The sequence below is a fragment of the Cyrtonyx montezumae genome, unplaced genomic scaffold (genome assembly GCF_038088225.1).
Source record: "Cyrtonyx montezumae isolate F1298 unplaced genomic scaffold, pur_monq_1.0 scaffold_24, whole genome shotgun sequence".
NCBI classification, from domain to species: Eukaryota; Metazoa; Chordata; class Aves; order Galliformes; family Odontophoridae; genus Cyrtonyx; species Cyrtonyx montezumae.
In genome coordinates, this window is record NW_027071981.1 from 6,189,228 (window position 1) to 6,208,761 (window position 19,534).

The 19,534-nt window shown below is 41.1% G+C and overlaps 1 long non-coding RNA gene across 2 annotated transcripts in view; it reads left to right on the plus strand.

The window, feature by feature from the left end:
- The window catches only part of LOC136050593 (uncharacterized), a 266,346-nt gene that overhangs the window by 123,242 nt on the left and 123,570 nt on the right, over positions 1 to 19,534 (plus strand). For both annotated transcript variants that reach the window (XR_010622405.1, XR_010622406.1), the window contains exon 4: positions 13,211 to 13,424. This is a non-coding gene — a long non-coding RNA (uncharacterized LOC136050593). The remainder of the gene's footprint in view (positions 1 to 13,210; positions 13,425 to 19,534) is intronic.

Sequence of the window (19,534 nt, forward strand, 5' to 3'; positions counted from 1 at the left end):
TAGAAAGATACGGAAGGAGAAAGGAACAAGCAGCGGCATCAGATATGCTTGAGGTTCACTTCTGACAGTTTTTTACAAAGTTAGCGTGGTTGTTTCTGCTGTTGCACTGTGGGGAAGGCAGAAAGAGCTGTGTCTCAGTGTCAGGGCTTTCAGTGCTTACTACCACGTTCCTCATGGCCCCATGCCTGGGATTGCTCCTTCTTTCTTTCACTCCTCAGGGGCACCAATTCCTCAGCTGGATATTTTGTCAGCTTTGTAGAAGAAAGTAAAAGAAAACAGTTACTTCTGACCAGAACATGGGGGTCAGGAGGATGAGTAGGAAGCTTTTATGGCATTTTAGAGAAGAGGCAAATTTCTGTATGTTTTGGTGGCTCGCTTGTGGTTTGGGTTTAGGGGTGTGTGTGTGTATGTTTATGCATCTTGTTTTTTGTTTTGGTGCCACCATCATGTCCTGGGCAAAGGATGAGTCTCAGACCTCAGTGCTGCAACCTTGTGTGTGCTTGGTTTTTAGCACTTTTGATTCAGCTTTCAGGGCACCTGGAGAAGTTATTGTTCATTTTTGTTTTTAATAGCAGACCAAAAGCGGAGAATGTAAGGGAGATGCTCACACAAAGGAAAACTGACTGCATTTTACAAATACCAAAATTGTGCTATCAGAGCATTAAATATTTATCAGTGAGTGTCTGCCCATTGAGTACTTTTGTATATTTAATTTTTTTTTATTGTTATTGTCTGTCTGGACTTGGACTTATCTCCTTGGCCAAAGATAAAAGTTGATTTGTATCATAAATGCATGGCATGTGAAGCAGTGCTTAAGATACTTGAGACTCAGTTAATGAGGTAAGAAAAGGGCAGAGGTATGGAAGAAGGCTTTGCTAAGCTGCCTCTTACGTTTTGTAGCGTACCAAAAGCGTAGCTCTTGCTGAAGTTGTTTTGTTTTTGAGGGTCTGCTCCGTGTTAGCAACACAAGAAGCAGCTGCCTAAAATAGGAAAATATTCAGGGATGTTCTGGGCCTGTTTACAGAGCACACAGCAGCGAGTGTGATTCCCAGGCTGCCGAGGGCAAGGAGAGCGCAGAGCTGGCCCTGATAAGGGGCAGGTGATAACACACTAATGCACTTTTCCTTTCCTGCAAAGTAGTAAGCCTGGGGAGCTGCAGACTGTTTGCGACACATGGTAATTTGTTGAAAATTACTGTTTGCAAAATACAGAGGACCCGTTATGTTAGAAGAACAGAGAGGAAAGCAAACAGCTATTTTTGTTTCTGTTGGTCCAAAAAGAAAAAACAACAACCCACCACTCACAACCTTTGGAACTGGGGGAGATAGATGCAACGTGGGCTATTATTTACCAAATCTAACTTATTTAAATGTGATGCCTTTGATACTTAATAAATGTTGTAGTGTGGCTTTTCGTGGCTAATAAAACTTGGTTTACATTACACCCCTTGTCTGCTATGATTTGCCTCCTAGGGCTCACTTAGAGTGCATTAAGAAGCTGCACACGAGATCAGGGTGATTTGCTGCAAAACTTAAATAATTCATTTATGCACCAGTGCTCTCAGACAGTGTTTTTACAAATGCTATAATGAGACAAGCTGTGAAATGTTTTACATGGCAGAAATGAGGGCTGCTACTCAAGTGAAGGCTTTCTGCGTGGATTTTATTCCTCACAGTCTGCCCAAGGACTTTCAAAGCACTGTGCTGCTGACCTCCAAAGCAGAGTGTACTCATGGTAAGGTGCATAGCTCTAACTCAGTAGTAACGTCTTCTGCTTCCACGTGCTTTCACTGGAGGACCTGAAATGAGCAAGGGATGCTTGAGTGCAGAGTGGAAGCTACAGTTTGTCATTCAGCAGAAAAGGCCCTTTTCAGACTGTGATTATTTCTCTACTCTTTCTCTTCCCCTGCTTTCTGCAGCATACTTGGCGTTTTTTTAATGGGCATGGAAGGAGTTGGAATGATCAAAGTTAAAATATACCTGAGCTGAGCTGCACTGTCAGTGTTGTTGACAACTCCCATGATGTTAGCTCTAAATTCTCACCCGCTGGAGTCAATTTCTTTTGTGTAGCTGTGACCTTCAGCATCCCCTCCGCAAGCCATGCTGACACGAGGAAGAGCTTGTAAGTAGGTCCTGCACCTGCAGTCTCAGGAACCAGTTGCCCAGGATGTAAAATAGCTCTATTATTTATGCTAAATGTGGAATAAATGTTTTTATTCTAGAAATTTGGCAGGAGAACTGCTTGAGGCCGGTGGAGCTGCTGTGACTTTGCCATGATTTTTGTGTGCACATTAAAGTTGTAGCTGTTAACTACAAGATCAGATCCTATTTGTTCTGCAGGAATAACAAATTACATGAGAATTAAAACATAAACAAATTAATCTGAAATTAGTAATTGGGTAAGAATAATCTGTTTACAGCATGCGTCTGACTTTGCCAGGAAGAATATCCAGCCGTTTACGTTTCCCATGCGCATCTCACCACTGGCTTGGATATAAGATGAAAAAGGTCAGAAAAGCTAGGAATAACTTGTGCTGCTGGTTGGATCTGGTTGGAAACTCCAACTCCGTAGCTAGGACCCACTGTTAGCACTCTGTTAACACTCTCTTTTCCTTAACCATAACCGATCAACGTAACATAAGCAATAAAACACTAATTGCAATAATGTGTAATTAGAAGCAGATTTTTTTATTGTTTTGGATTAAGACAAAATTCCTCAATTTTTCATACATTTTTAAGTTATAAAAAGGCATTTTAGCAGAAGATTCTAAAACATTTTCCAATTGTTTGTATTTGACCGTTACGAAACCTTGGAGTGTGAAAGGGTGACGACTGCTAGACAGAATGCTGAAGATAAAAAGAGGAAAGAAGATTTTGAGAACAAAGTGGACTGTGACTAGGTAAAGTCCTTTTGAATTTGCCACTATTTCTTGGAGTATTTTCTCACCACTTCTCAACCAGTTCTGGATTTGAGGAAATTACCATCTGTGCATAGATATGGAGGACATGAGCTAAATTTGTAGTGTAAACATTTTCAAATGAATATTTGCACAGTGCAGTCTCTCAGCAATGCATTATCCTCTTTTACTTGATAATCAACACATATCCCTTATGAGTTGCGTTGAAAGAGGGGAGAATGACTCTCACTAAACTCTAATTATCCTCTCCTTTCTCCTGGGAAGAGCTCTCTTTAAGCTCCCTTTTGTGAGCTGCTCTGTTTCACAGACATTCCACCTCTTGATCACTCTTTCTCCTTATTTTGCCTCAAAGTAGGCTCTCAGATGTAAGGGCATAGCACGAGCCCAGACAGCTCTGTACAGGGACGTCGCATGAATTTCTATAAGGTAGGACTGCCCGGGCCAACCCAAAGCCTCGGAGAGACTTAGAGCAATTAACTTTCAGCTGAGGCTTTGTGCAGGACACAAGGTTGTGATGATACATAAATATTTCTTTCTTGCTTAGGACTGGGAGAACGACATATTTCCATTAGCCCCAAGTCCTTTTGACTCGATTCAGTCTGTAGCAACATGAGTCAGCTGTTTCAGCTAAGCAGTGTTTCTAATTCACCCTTTTTCTAATAGGCACGCACTCCTAACGCGAGCTTCCTACACCGATTAATCCGTGTTTCCTCCATATGGCTTGTAGATTTCTATTTTCTTTTAATTCAGTGCAAGCTGCTGAATGGTAAAACGCAGTTGAGATCTTGTTCTCGTGAAAAAGAGACCCCAGAGGAAGTTGCCAGAGAGTTACCAGGATTAGCATATCCTGGTTGGTTTGGGAAAGGAATTTTTCAGCCAGTCTCTATAATTGTAAGAGCTTGAAAGTGGGTAGAGTCCTGGTGGAATCCTGTGTGGGAGCCTGTGCTCTTTCCTGGATAACTTTCTGAAGGCACAGTTTGTAGAAGAAAGCTGGAACAAACCTCGCTGGAGCTGGTTCCGAAGGACTGAGTATTCAGCTGAGCCACTATGCCTCAGTGGGAAGGAGAAGGGCTGGGGATGTCAGAAAGGAGGGGAGAATGCTGCTAGGGACAGTGTGTTTGCAATATCAGAGGGTTTAGGAGGTTTGGGAGTTAATAATTGCTGTTTGTGAAGGGCAGGAATTTACAGTCTGTGCACAGAACACAATGACTTGATTTACTTGTTTTAAGGTGCAATTAAGAGTGTTGGAGTGATACCAGCAAAGCTGTGCTGCTGCTCCCACTAGGCTGTCAGGATAACACTGCAGGCCCGTTCATGTGCAGCCGCACGCTCAGAGAGTGTGGATGAACACGACTGCTCAGATGCATGGTAAAAGCACTGCAACATCTGACTTATTTCTCCTCCCTCACTGGCAGCCTTGATTTGAAAGAACTGCAAACCAAAACAGAACGAACAAACAAACAAGTAAACCCACAAACATAGCACAAAAACACCTTTTCCTTTAATTAACAACGGAAATCTAACGCTGCCTTTTTTCTCCTTCAAACAAATAAAACATTAATTCCTAGAATGCACTTTATACAAATTAATGTCCTTTCCCTCTTCCAAACATAATTCTTTACAAAAGAATCAACTTATCTCCTAGCAAACCGAGATGAACAAATATATATGTTCATATAAAATAATTAAATTGCTTTTTTCTTATTATAAGACTTTTGTTTGTTAAACCAAGCTGGAATATTTATGCCCTTCCTCTTAGGGAAGGTCAGCAGATATATACTCAGTTACCAATTTGTGTGCGTTAAATCAAATGACTCTATATTCAATATTTTGTTTTTTAATTTTGTCTGAGCAGGAAGCTGGAAATCCAAATTAATGACTCTTCCCCAGTGACATAAATTCTGCAAGGTGTTTGTAGCTCGCTTGCCTTGTTAAAGTGCTCTGACATGATTGATAACCGTTGTCCTCTCCAACAGTGAAGCTGCACAGCAGTGGCAAGTAGAGCAGCAAGCGTGCAGAGAACTTGCACTAGGTTCAAAATATGAGATGTTTTCATTAATTTTACTTCCAGGTTATGAGGAGCAGTGTTTTTTTTTTTTTTTTAAATGTGCTGTTACCCTTGTCTTCTAACAGCTGCTGATAGACATGTCAATTCACCAAAGTCCACCACTGTAGCCAAGCAAGATAAAGCAAAGATGGTTTCCGTGGTGTATGGGGGCAGTGAAGTGCCTTTGTATGAGCAACGAATTGCCACACAGGGGCTTTTTTGTAGCAGTCTCATACTGGTTATACAGCATGAATAGCTTAACTTCCAAAGGGATCCTACAAAAAGGACCCCCCTGTGAGTGATCTACCAGATCATTCCCATTGTTTCCCTCTTTTTTGTGCTTATCTGAGCGCTGACTGGTTGGACCCTGAACCCACGCAGCCAGGAAGCAGTAGCATGGCTATAACAAGCATCTCATACTGCCACCAGTATTTAAATTTGTTATCCTCAAGCAGTGATTGACCCTGTGCGGCAGGAAAAGTCTCAGGACAAGACAACTTGTACTGTAAGGGCCTGGGAATCTGACAGACCAGTGTGAGCAAGACTAGGTGGGAAGACTTGTGACCAGACTCTGGGAAAGGCTGTAGATAATTTTTTGGCTCGGTTTTAATCCTTATACTTTTTCTATTTATCTGGTATTGGGATGGAGAATGGATTTGTCTGCTGTGGGCTAACATTTTCAGGCATATGGAGTTGCTAAGGGACAGCATGCCAAGCGTTGCTAGGATCTCCCCTGTAGTATCGTATTTTAGTCTCTCTAAGTTTGGTCAAAATACAAGAGCATAACCTGAGGTACAGGTATTAACTGCAGTAAGTCCTGAGGAAGGTATAATTGCAAGTAGGATGGATCATTTCTATATTGCCCTTTACAAGTGAATAAACATCAGATAAAAATTGCATTGATCTAGCAATCCACATGAAAATTGGAAAACCGGTCTAACATATTTGGTCTTGAAACAATGAACATGTAATATTTCGAGAATTGGCTCTTGCCAGAGCTTTGAAATATGAGTCCAGATCAAGGTTAAAATTGACAAATGACCCTTACAAAGGGCTGAAGTAAATGAGTAGTGCCAGTGACCTGTGGATGTTGATGTGGGCAGAATCCCAGCGGAGGTGCTTGTTGTGCAGCTTGGACCTCTCTAATCAATGTATCATTACTGCTAGTTTCTATTTTCTCTTTAGGCAGGAGCAAAATGTAAATGTAAGTAAAAGAGCCGTACACATTGCTCTTTCCATACTCCTTGTGCTATGGACTATTTTTTTCCCCATAGGCTGTTAGTGTCTTTGAATAAGTATCTAGTTCCTTTCAATAAACACTGTGCATCTGAAGTTAAAGTGGCTACTAGTAACTAAAGTGACAGCTACTCAACCGCTAGCAACAAAAAGAAGCTTGTTAAACCTGAAGATGTCACATCATTTTCATAGCTGCATTTCTGAGCTCTGAAAGACTAGAGCTCTGTATTTTCTAGGCAGAAACAGGTAGTCAACTAGGGTGTTTATTCATCGAAGGTCAGGCTTTTGTATTATGAAACTTCTAGCAGATGTGATAAGCAGTAAATTGCAGATCTATCACCTTTTTTTTTCTCTCTCTCTCTTTTTCTTTTTCTTTTTTTTCCACTCCTAGTGAGCGTGTGTGTGAAATCAGCAGAATACTGCCTGTGTTTGATTTATGGCCCACTTTTGACCAACTCTTATCAGGTTCCCACAAGCCTTTTCTGATGCAGCTCATGTCTGAACGACAATAGACAACCAGTGCCATTATGCTCCAAAATCCCTCTCTGCATTCTAGACACCTAAGATTACATCTGGGCTATTGATTTATTACTCACCCTTTTTTTTTTTCCCCCCCACAGGGACTAGTTTGTTCAGCCCGAACAAGATAGACTATTATTAAACTGTGCAAACTACTCCATGTGAACTTGGTAAAGAAATAATCATTTGCAACCACCTTTTTAACCACCCAGGTTCATAAAGAAATGTAGGTGTTGAAATATTAAGACTATTTATATATGGGTCCCACCATTTGTGTTTGTTCAGATTATATATAATTTATATACACAAAATGAGCCCCAACAGGCATTCTGTTGTGTTGGACATTATAGGCATATTGCCTAAAGCACCGCCGAATTACCACCCAAAGTACAAAACCCAAATTATTACAAATCTGCGTTGGAGAAATACCTACTGTAACACCAACTGTATCTGTGGCAGGGAGGTTTTATGACACCTTTTAGAGTCTCAGCAAAATTTATATGTTCTACTAGTAGATTTTTTTCCCCCTTTTTGGGGGAGGCAGAGGAAGCTATAAATTTTACAGTACATAGGATTTTTATATCTCCTAAAAATGTACTGTGCAGGATTCACATTTAATATCCCTCAGCTGTAGTCATCTCCGTGTTTAAGTTGCTAAGTGAAAAGGTACAGACAGAGTTTCTAGTTAAAACAAGGATTTTTTTTTCTTTTTCTTCACCCTCTCCTTGTCCCCCTCCTTTCCCTCCCACTAGCACATACCTCACCCTTGTGTCTTCTTTTGGTTGAAATAACATTACGAAAGCTGATTCACTGATTCAGGGTTCACGTGTGAGCACCTCTGGCCTGTTTTCAGGAAACTCTGAGCAGCAGGCAGCCCAGAAAGGTCTGCAGGTGTTCTGAGAAGAGCCCAGGGCATGGCAGGGAGTAAGCACCAAATGAGGGCTTTCAGAGCTGTGCTTCACCTACTGTGTCTGCGGGACAGAACTGCCTTACTCAGCTAACCCTCCTGTGCATTGTGCCACACCTCAAAGGATTTATTTTATTCCACCTACTGTTCAGGAGCCAGATAATGCCAGCATCAAGTGGGAAAAATTTACTTCTATCATTCATGACTAGGCTTCTCTGTGTCATCACTTCCTCATCTTTATGAATAAAATACCCCCTCAAAGACAAAACATATTTTCAACTGAACTTTTAAAATTATTCTGTGATTCCTTTCTGTGGGCTTCTCTTTCTGTTCTGCCTACTGGGGTTTTGGTCCTGCTGGATCAGTGTCTGTTCTAGCAAAGAACCTATGGGCCTGCTTAGCAGCACGTGGATGCTCAGATGTTCACTCAGATTTGAAAGTAGCAGTAGTTCTGTTTGAAGAGTGCTTGTTGGCAAGATGTCTGAGCAATGCCTACCACAGAGGTATTTTAGACAGCGAAGAGGGTTTTTTTTTTCCTGTGAAAATCAGTCCTTCTCAATTAGAATCCAGTTGAGCATCTAAATATTAGGATGTGAAAAAGATCTGTGTAATGCAGAGTATAGTTAAGTAAGACTGCTCAATAAAATTAAGTGATACAGAAATACATAAATCTGAATTTCATGTACCCACAGATTGCAGTGCTATAGGTAACAAAGGGCATTCCAGTATAGTAAGGCTATTGGAGAGATACAATGGTTTCTGGTTTGGGCAAGGAGAATAATTAATGACAGATGGAAAAGGGTGAAATGTTTCTTTTCTCAGAATAGAGCAAATAAGAAGGGATGTGAAGCCAGCACAACAGAAGGAGTGGAGAGTCAAGCAAACTGAAATACAGCGGGCTGAAAAACCCAAAAGGGAACACTTTTTCCCATAATGTGCAACTCAGCTGGGAAATTCCGTGCTTGTGCTCAACTGAGAACAAATCAAATTTTAGAGAGATAACCAAATTTATAGCTGTAGTCCATGCTATGGCAGGAAGAGCAATTGCAAGGTCATTAAAAATGCACTGCACCAAACCTTTGGTGGTTGGGTATGTGGGGATGAGATGGCCAAGAGGAAAGTTACTATAGGTGGCACAGTTGCCTGCAATATAAACCCCAATTTTGGCTGCAAGAGACTAGCTTGCATGGATGCTGCCTGCCTTCACCTAGTTTCCTTGATGTTATCATTAAACTCAATATTTTATGAATTGCTGTGTGTTGAATGTCCCATGGAATAGCAGTCCTGATCACGGTGCAGCCATACTGAATATACAGCAGCAATGTAAACAAACCAGGAAAGATTCAAGTCTCGAGTAAGCTGACACCCACTTACATGACAGTCGCTTGCTATTTGGAGTATATCCTTCCAGGTCTTTCCGGCCTACATTACAAGTGTTTAATTTCCATCTGGGAGTTGCCAGAAAAATCAGTTGTGGAAACCTGCTCTGGGTAAGCCAGATGTGGAATTTTCTGGCTTCATGGAGGATGTTTCCTCTGCCATGGAAACTCCCACTTTCCCTTATTGCAGTTGACTTGAAATTGTGATTTATTTGTCTGTAGGCATTTCCTGGTTTCACTTGGTTTTGGAGTAGAAACCTACTTTCTTATAGCTCCTGTTGTCTTCTGCCCTGTAATACAGACATTGGCCGGCACTAGCATTGGCTTGCATAATGCAACTTCAGATAAAGGTCATAAATGATCTTATTTGGAAATTAATTCAAATAAGAAGGAGAACGAGCCAAATCCAAGCATCTACTGGGCATGTTAATAATGTCATTTGTTTACAGAGTGCAAGATCACTGCTGGAGGACATCCTGAATCACTAGTAGTTGCCCTTAGTGCTTGCCCTTCAGTGTCTCTGTTGTGGGAGAAGTGAGTCCAAAGGTCACAGAGGCTCTACACAACCAGCACTGCCTGCAGACAGCTATTCATCTCCTGGAAATCCAGGCTGATATTTCTGAAAGATCATTGCTGGGATTCTGGTGCCTTAAAAATACATAGGATTCACTTCATTCCATGGACTGGTTCCAGTACAGTCATTGGCAATGGGGTCAGGAGGAGTTAGAGCTATGGTTCTCCAACAGGCACCAGGAAAAAGGAGGCTGCTGGAATGTCAGGAGCATATTTCCAGAAGCCTTCATATTTGTTGCCTCTCTCAAATGCACAAAAAAGGGGTGTGAGAAGGCACAGGCAAAATAAAACCTTTAAGGAACAACATTTGCTGTGCGGGACTACAGGGCTCACATAGCTCCATGCAGAACGTATGCTGGGTTTCAGCGGGTAGCAGGTAGAAGAGCAGACAGATTGACAGCCAGGCTGAAAAGCAAGCTGATGCCCCTTCCTAAACATTTTCTCAGAAACAAACAAAAAAAAGAAAAGCACAAAAAAAGACACCAAAATCAGATGTTTCTGTCAGATGCATGAATAGCAAAAAACATACATCTCTTGACTCTTTCATCCAGCAAGTAGCAGCAGCAATTAATTAGCTTGTGAAACACACTGAATCTATAAAGGGAATTGTAAATCCTCACATTTTTTTGACAGCCTAACGTTATTTCTGGGCAGTTGAGCAGTATGGATGACTCATGGAGGAAGCTGCCCTTCTGGGTTCAGCAGCAAGTAGACAAAAGCTGCCTTCCCACCACTTTCGGTCTGCTTTTGGCTTAAGAGACCACATTTAACTTATTACAGAGGGTAAACAGCAGGGGATATTCGAACACTCCGCAGCGGTCTCCTGGGTGTAGCTACGGATAGTAGGTAGTATTTATGCTCCATTTTGTATGCTTGTCAACAGCACTTTGTGTCAGACTGTTCTTTCTTTCATGCAGGTTGTCCTCAGGAAAGTAATGAAAAGGTGCAAGTGTTGTCTCATCTACCATAAAGTATTACATTCTCTTTAGTATAAATCATAATTCTGAAGTTCATTAACCTTAATACAGTTCAGCATTTGTGTCATCTGTTGAGCCACAGCCTTTCAGATGAGCTATTTGCCACATGCTGAATTTCTGGGGGCAAGCTAATTGTTGCATACAGTGAATGTTATGCCATCTCTCCTACCCTCTGCTCATTGAATTGAAAGTGTCTTTGTTGAACTGAGTTATGAGAGAAGCAGGGATATGACATCCTTAAGGAAGGGGAGGATGGACTCTAGAGGAGAAGCCCTTTGAGCCATGATAGCAAGGGTGCCAGCAAGAATGGCCTAAAAGCCTCAATTCTCCCAGTTCTTCTATGCTGGTGTGTAAGTATGAAATTGTCCTGCTATGGCAGAGGGAAACGTGTAACTTGAGGAATGCTCCCAAAGCTAGCACACACCCTACTTGGACTGCCTGCTGGGCCACACGGATGCGCAGGCTGGGCCTAAAAACAAGCAATGGGGAATTTGGAGCAAATCAGGAGTCCTCAGGGCTGTCAGCAGAGCTCAGCTTCTGTCCCCAGCAGCTGCCTTAACACACAGAATGTTTTGCCAATGTCTCACCCTGCCCAGACCTCGCAGCATGGATTGCTTCTAGGGAGGGATGTAAAGCAGGAGGACGGAGCCACTGACCTTGTGGGTTTTTACAGGGAACTTGTCCAGTGCCTGGGGGCTGGCATGACACAGAAGGTGCTTGTTGGAGGGTTTGACAAATGGGCGTGGAGGCTGGCACTGTGTGTGGAGCAGAGACAGGGGTCGATGTAGCATGTATGAGATGAAAGATGAGGACAGGTCTAGGTCAGGAAGAATATCGTATCTTGGGCAGTTGTCTTTTCCACCATCCATATTTCACATAATCAGTTATTCTGTCTCCTCCAGCAAATCTAAGGCACTTGTAGTTCACACTTTTAAACATCACTGTCTATTTCTGCTGCTTCATGGATTAAAAAAATACCTGCACATGCCCAGACACAGATATAGCAGGAAAAAAAAATCCATCTGTATCTTATGGTCATCATTCATTTGGCTGCATGAAGCTCACCTCTTGACAGATATCATCTACCCCCAGCTGATCTTACTTCTCAACCAAGGTCTGAAAGTCTGTCACCTCCCATCACGATTTGTCATACAAACATCACACACCATGTTAACCTAGTGGTTAGAAAGATTTGTTGCAAGTTGCTTCCTTTTTATTTATTTATTTTTCTTTCAACCACTTAATACAATGGGGGTGAATTGTCTTATAGGTTAAGGGCACAGTCTGAGTCTTAATTTATCCCAGTAATCTGCCCAGCGTGTGCGCAGGAATTCTGCAGACTGCATGAAAAGTGCTTGAGTCAGACCCTTCTATGCTCAAGACTCAATAAGGGCATGAGCTGATCTAAACACATTTATCTTCTCTGTGCCAGGGGAAAGGGGGAGGAGGAAGAAAATCAATGCTGTCTCTGGCTGAATTTCTAGTTGTGCTTCACGAGGCTGTTATTTGGCTCATCTGCTTACCTCTAGATATTGCAGAATAGCTCTGCTGCATTCCCTCTGCATCGTATAGCCGGATTTTTCTCAGAGAAAATAGGCTTGGTCTTTTCCTTTGGCTTCTTCTTTGTCGTGTTCACACTGTTTCTCACCTTCCCTCACTGGGTGGTCACAAACTGGGCCTCCTGATACCTAGATCTGCCTGCTCTGATGCCTCCCTCTTCAGGGCTTTGAGTTGACAAAGCAAATAAATTGCATTCCACTGCACAAGACCTGCCATTTTCTTGTACCCAAGTTAAAGAAAAGACAAAAGTGACAACATAAACCTTGTACAGATTTTGTTAATTTGTATGGGGTTTATAAAAGAAGAAAGGAGGATTTCCTGTTAAAAATCATTTTTGTTTGCATGAATGAGAAGTTATTTGTGTAAGTTTTTTAAAGACTTTGTCAGAAATGACAGAGATTACCCATGGGTTGTTGACCATCTTAAGGTTCTTGTAGCATATTACAACCTCAATTCAGAATGTACTTGCAGCCTTAAAATTGTGAATGAGCTTAAATATCCATTCTGAATATTTCTCCATAGCATTTCCTCCCATTTTAAACAAATTCCTACTGCCTTCTTTTTGTTTTCTGAAGAGTCTCCCTGTTTTCTGCTACAAAAATTTTCCAGTAAAGCTAATAAAAATGCTTAGAAATTTGTCATAACGATGACAGTGAATTGCCATGTTCAGAGTCTGCACAGCACAAACCCATTGGTAGGGTTCTGAAACCTCCAATTTGGAGGGATTTTTTTGAAACTCTCAAATAAAAAACATGCTCCTAATCTTTGCGCATCATAATCATTTATCTCTTGGACTAATTAATGAATCAGCTGTATTGACAGCCTCCCCATTAACTTGTTTGTCTTCAGTCCTTGAGTAGGTGAAAGGCCCACGAGGACACCGGTCCTATCCTCAGCTACATCGCTGAGAACAGGGCTGGGGCCAAAGTAATGTTTGAAAGGTTTTCTTTCATTTGTAGAACAAATGTTTTCACACACCTGTAGCATGGTCAAACGATGTGAAGGAAACATTACAATACTCCTGTCTATTTATCTGTGTTTTCATAAGGTCACCCATCACCATTGTGCCTAAGTGACTTTCTTCTTTCTTTTAAGGATCCTGGTCAGGTGTTGAAAATAAGGCAGAGAGGAAGAAAACCACAAAGAAAGAGGCGTAAAAAAGTTAATAAAAAATGGAGCTGGAGGTGAACCCAAACACTCAGAGGTAATTCGCCTTGAGGAGCAAGAACCCTTGAGACCTATGTGTGGACTTTGGAAAAAAGAATATTTGAACAATAGTAAAGGATACGAACGTGCCATCCTCTGACAGGTATGTAAACCTTAAGATTAAAATAACAGCTTCAAAAATCCTTCTGTCAGAGTGAGTTTTCTTTAGCTAGTGTGGGTTTCAGAGGAACTATCACAAAGACAATATATATCAAAAGTGGAGACAGCAAAGGAAAATTCTGTGTGAAATTTCTAAACAGGTCGGTTCTTGAAGCATATTCTCTACAGCCTGACAAGATTGTTGTGACATTAGCATAGTGTTATATAAAATCGGGTAATTGTAGATTAGAACTTGTGGATTTTTGAAATATTCTGCTTAAATTGGTTCACCTCAAAGCTAAATTTAACACTTTAAAAAGTACTTGATGGAGAAAGAGTCACAAAATTTGGGCACAAAATATAATATGTGCTTTTGTGTCTTTGATTACTGTTTTTTTTTAATATTTGAAAATATTTTCAGCAATTCTAGCAATCCCAGTTCTCCTTTATTCCACAAAGCAATAGGAAAGAATTCCTCAATGCACTGTTAAGATTTTGTCCTAGTTTAGTGGCATGTTTCAATCCTATCACTTTGTTTAGTCTTTTTTTCCTTTTCTACTCTGTTTATATTTGTGGTAAGACCAGGGAGAGGATGGGTGGGGATTTAGATCACACGTCTGTTATCCCGTCTCTTTGTGGAGGGTTCCTGTGTGCACTATGCTCTCAATACTATGTCATGGAATTAGCTTTGTGCTTTAGTGGCATCAGCCTGCAGTCATGGTACTGCCTATGGGAAAGGGGTTTGGAGGGTGGGGACAACCAAGGGTCCTCACCTCCATCCATCTCTCTTGTGGGAACCACCCCCTTAAAGAGATGTCTGTGGATAGTGGTGATAGTAGGGAGTTGTGTATCTTGCTCTGGTTTATTTTCCCAGTTTGATTAAATATAAATGCTTCTGTATATCAACTATTTCTATGCTAATAACATCCCTTCAACAAACAGAAGCCATTAACCAAACTCCTTGCATACTGTAAAGAAGTAAGCAAATGCCTGACCGCAAAAAGCAGGCTTGATGTACATAAAAGGAGTAAAATTATTCAGCCTGTGCTCGTTCATACTTCTTTAAACAGCAGTTTCCTCCTCCCAGAGATCCTCATTGAGGTTTGCAGATGACCACATGTAATGATGTGGTTTCTTGTCACTAGTAATAGCTTTGTGAGGCAGCAGCATGCGGTACAAGATCATATTACTTAGTAAGTGGGATTTAACCGACCTAGTTACCCCAAAACCTAATTGCTAACTGGTATATATTACCACGCCTTCAAGCAACACAGTGGACTTCAGTGAACTTTTAGCCCCATTCTGTTCTGGTCTGAGACCTGCTGGAGTTGGTGGCTGGCTTGAACTGCAAAGGGGAATGACCTGAAAGGTTGTACTCTCAAAAGCATCTCATGAACTTTGCTTTGACAAATGCCATGCCCCCACACATGGCCACCAGTTCAACAAGTTGCTTAGATCTATGGCCGGTTTAGAAAGATGTGAGTCACTGCACTGACTTCAACATGACTCACATCCTTCACCGGCGCCTGGTGCTCTGCCGCTCTCGCTTGGCCCTTTTGCTCCAGCCAGCTGCTGAGAAGGTCTGTCTGCAGTTCCAGGTGTTTATAAAGGCAAATGGGTTATGATGATGGATTTTGTTATGGCTGCCTGCTTGGAAAGTTTGACCCCAAATAACGACCCCAAATATTGGAATCTCTTAGTGGTTTTCTTCTTTGTTATTCCACCAAGAATGTCCTATGTAAAGCCATTAATTCAAAGTGAAGAACATTTTCAGAAATGCATCACCTACCCCCTGCCCTGACTCTCTTCTCAGACAGGAGCAGTATGATTATTTGTTTGTTCTAATTGTTATTTCCTTGTTTCACTTTGTATGTACCCCGTCTATGCAATGAACTTCATAACAAACTATATTACTATTCTATTAGGCCAATATTGTCTATCAGACCCGTTATTTGTGAAACTGTAACAGAAAATCGTAAAAATCAGGGACTGAAAAGTTCTGCATTAGATCATTTCATCCATCCCTTTGCTGACACAGATTTTTCCCCATTCAGTATATTCTCTAGCACTTTGTCCAATCTAGCTGTAAGTAGATTAAATACAGTACTTTCTCACTGTCCTGTCAGGAGTTGTTGGAGAGGTTCAGAGGTAATTGACACTGGCACCCTTCAAAAGTGTGTTGTGGACCTTACCACACTTGTCATTTGTAGGCAAACACAGTGCCTTCTTCCAGCTGTCATGAACATGTAGTAGTGTTATTGGGGGGCCATAATTCTTTCAGACCCAGCATACAGCCTGTGCTGAGCGCTTACGACTAAGGTGGAACAAAAGAAATGAAAATGTGGTTTTGGTTTCTTTTTGGCAGGCAGTGTACATAGGGTTAATTCTTTTGAGCAGCCCAGAGGTGAACTACTAAGGTGAAGGCCTCTGGAATATTTTGTTGATGAAAACTAGTGGTACTGAGATATGATGTGCTTGTCTTCACATAAGGCCTTTTCCTAGATAAAGGGGTATGTTTTATATGGTTCAATTAATAACTACATTCAAAATACCAACTGTCTCATCTCATGACATGGAAAGCAGATTCAGGCAAACAGTGTGTGCTTTTGAAGAAGGCTGCTGATGATACACATATTTAAGCAAAGCAGTAATAATGTTCCCAGATTACCTTTTTTCGCTCAAGGAATGCACCAACTGTTTCAGTCAGACTGTGCTCAAACAGGTACAGCACAGCTGTTGTGGGGCTCATCCCTGCCTGCTGCTCAAGAGCATGGGGAAACCTGAGGTAGCCTTGGTGTGAAGTCAGGATTAAGCTGTTGGGCCCTTTGTATACACTCAAGTTGGTGAGCTGCTCTCTCTCTCCCAAAATATGGTGGTACAGCAGTGAAGGGGAAGGCAGGGGTGTTAGCCAGCCTCCTGGTTTCAGTGGTTTCTTTCTCCTCCCCTTGTCAACAGAACCCTGATTTCTCATTCTCCCAGCCTTAGACTTAAATACAATTTTGCGTTCAGCTCACTGTCATGACTCATTTCTGTAGCTCTACAGATAGGAGAATACTGTCTCTCAATGCAGCCTTTTTACCTGCTACTTTTACTGAGCTCATATTGATGGCTCTTGACACAAGGATTATTCATAGCACTCTCACTGGTTGCCATTATTGCCTCTGAGTTCACAAATCCCAAACTGGGATCGCATCATGTAGCCCAGCATTCCTTGGATGGTTAGTACCACATTAAAATGTCATTTTAAGCAATTATTATTTTATTTATAAATACTTATAAATATTTATTATAAACGAGCCTTTAAACAGCAGCTTATGAGAAAACAATCTATTGCATTTGTATTAAAACATGTTCAAATGTTTAATTATAAGAGAGAATATTCAGCTGAACTACAAAAAGAGTGCATAGCGATGCTTTGCTCTTTCCCAGATCAGGCCAGGCTGCCACATCCAGCCGAGAACTTGGATTTAGCTGTGTTCCAGGCTAAATCCAAGAAAACAAACACTGGTGATTTAGGGCCCCGCTAAATACTCCACTTTCTTGTCTTGCTTGGGCAGTGTTCCTCTTTGACTCTCTGGGTCACATGCTGTTCTTGAGATCTCCTCTGCGGCTCGTGTGGCTGGGGAGAAGTTTTGCTGGGTTCCAAAGGTGAGCTTTTGTTCCCATTGAGAAGCCCACTGCTGGCAGTGGCATTTGTCTTTCTGACCCCAGCTGTAAGCTTTATGTCTAGCCCCAGAGGGACCCTCACTTTGCTGATCCAGTCAGCAGGGTTATGTCTCTCTTCAGTGGGGATCTTCCCCTTCTTCTCATCACATTCTGCTTGAAGTGTTTTTCTTCACTTTTTTCTTAATGTCTTTCTGGGAATGTGTGGAGCCACAACCTTCTCAGGATATTTCCTTGAAACTTCACACACTTTAGTAGGATGTATTTAGCTGAGATTCACCCCTTCCAAATATGGGGCTGAAAACAGGGCAGCATATAAAATATTCAAACTCAAAAAGACTCTAGTAACTGTTTTGTATCTTTACCTCAAATCAGAATGGCCAAACATCTCTGATTAAGTATCCTAGAGAAGCATTTAAATTCAGCAATTTTTTATAGTTATTAACAACTCCCGTTGATGATATTATTTTTCACTGGGAAGAAAAATGGATATTGCTCACATTGACCTCCAGTAAATCTTGTCACCCAGCCCATACCCTAGTCTTGAAATATAATTAAAGCACTCTGTTTTGATAATTGTGACTTAGAAAAGTGTAGTGACTAGTATTTAGATTTTCTTCTCTTATTGCTCTTACGTTTGTTATGAAAAGAAAGAGAATGCATCTGAGCTACCTAAAATGTCTGCGACTGATTTATTTATGTCTAGGAGCATTGCAGTTTACATAATCAAATATATATTTTCTTCATCTATACAAACACATATAGGAGTACCTCAGTGTTTGATTGGCCTTTTATTTTTTTTCGCTATGGCATTTTTAAATTCAGTCCACAGCATAAGCACTTTTGGAAGACCAAAGTGGTTGATTTTGCCCCAAGTGGAAAAAAAAAAATGTGTCTAAACAAATATATTTATTTAATATATTTTAAAACCAGATTTGCATCCATGTATTTCTGAGAACTGCTGTTCATAATATTTTGTGTTGTTGTAGCAACATGTGCCTCATCTATATTTAGTTTAATAGCTGCTTTTGGAATATTGCGAGCTAGTACAGTATATTATCAAGTGGTTTGAATGACATCATAACCTATGAGTGTCATCTCTTGTGGGTTATAAAATCCTCCCAAACCCTCCGTTTGTATTAATGGCTTGTAATATAATTTTAAACCAGATATTATAGTTTACAGTGAAAGGATAAAAATTCTGGCCTGCCTTGTATGGTGCACAGAGGGAAGGTGAGGGCAGAGGAAAGTGCCTTTCCTACCCATATCCGGAACAGGTAAGATGGGCAGCAACTTGGTGAAGAGAGATGGTGATCCCTGGGAGCAGAGCAGCCCACCTGATGCACCCTGCAGCAGTCAGGGCATGCTTCTCTCTGTCTCCTTCCAGTGATGACAGAGACACAGCTTCAGTCCTAGCTGAGAGCCTCCCAGCTCATCTCTGTGGGTGAGATTAACCCCTGTCTGTATGCTAAGTCCAGGTGTTTTTGCAGGAGTTTGGATGGCAGTCCTCTGTGGAATTCTGTCTCCTGATCATTTTAAGGAATATATTTGTATTTCCTATAATCCTGTTTAATCTAGGAGACCTCACTACAAGGTTACGTTAGAGCTTGGCAGTGAGTCTGGGGCTGATATCTGTCTCCATTGAAGTGAAAGGGAAGTAAAAATCTCAGCTGAACATTGCACACCAGAATTGAAGCCCCTATGGAAACTCAGTGTATGTGGGTCACTGGCAACTCTCAAGGCCCTATAGCATTTGCTATACGGCACGATTCTCAGAGTAATTAAACATGCCATATGTTGCCCCTATTGCTATAAAAAGGTCTCGCTGCATTTTGGTAGGGAATAGATAGCTATGAAAAAGACTGTTGTGTATATTATTGGCTCTTTGTAGGCTCTCGTGGCTTTTCCCCCCCAAATACTGTCCTCCAGCAGTATAGAGTGGGACACAAGAAATTTTGATAATATATTTCAGTTCAATAAAACTGCAGCCATCCTGGTGGCAAAAGAATAAAGCATCTTCTGATGAACAGGGAAAAATAAGGAGTACGATGTGGAGTTACTCTATTCTGTAGCATGAGTAAATTTGTGAGAATTACTGGCACAAAAAACTTGATGTTTCTTGCATACACTAAGGTTCAAAACTCAGTTCTTTATTTATATTGGAAGACTCAGCATCATATACATACTTTTTGTGCTATATTGCGTGTCCTCGTGTAAATTTAGAAGTGTATTTTTTGTTGTTTTTTTTTCTTTTTAAATTGTTTGCACATGGGTATAATTTTTTTTTATCCCTGAAATGTTCACCATAAATAGTTCAGCTGCTGTAACGTTCTGCCACTAGAAATGATCAATAAAACGTTATTAAAATGTACAGTCCATGCATATCTAATTCCACTTACCCACATGTTACCTAATTACAGATTTTAATCGCCTTCCCTCCACCCCTGAAAA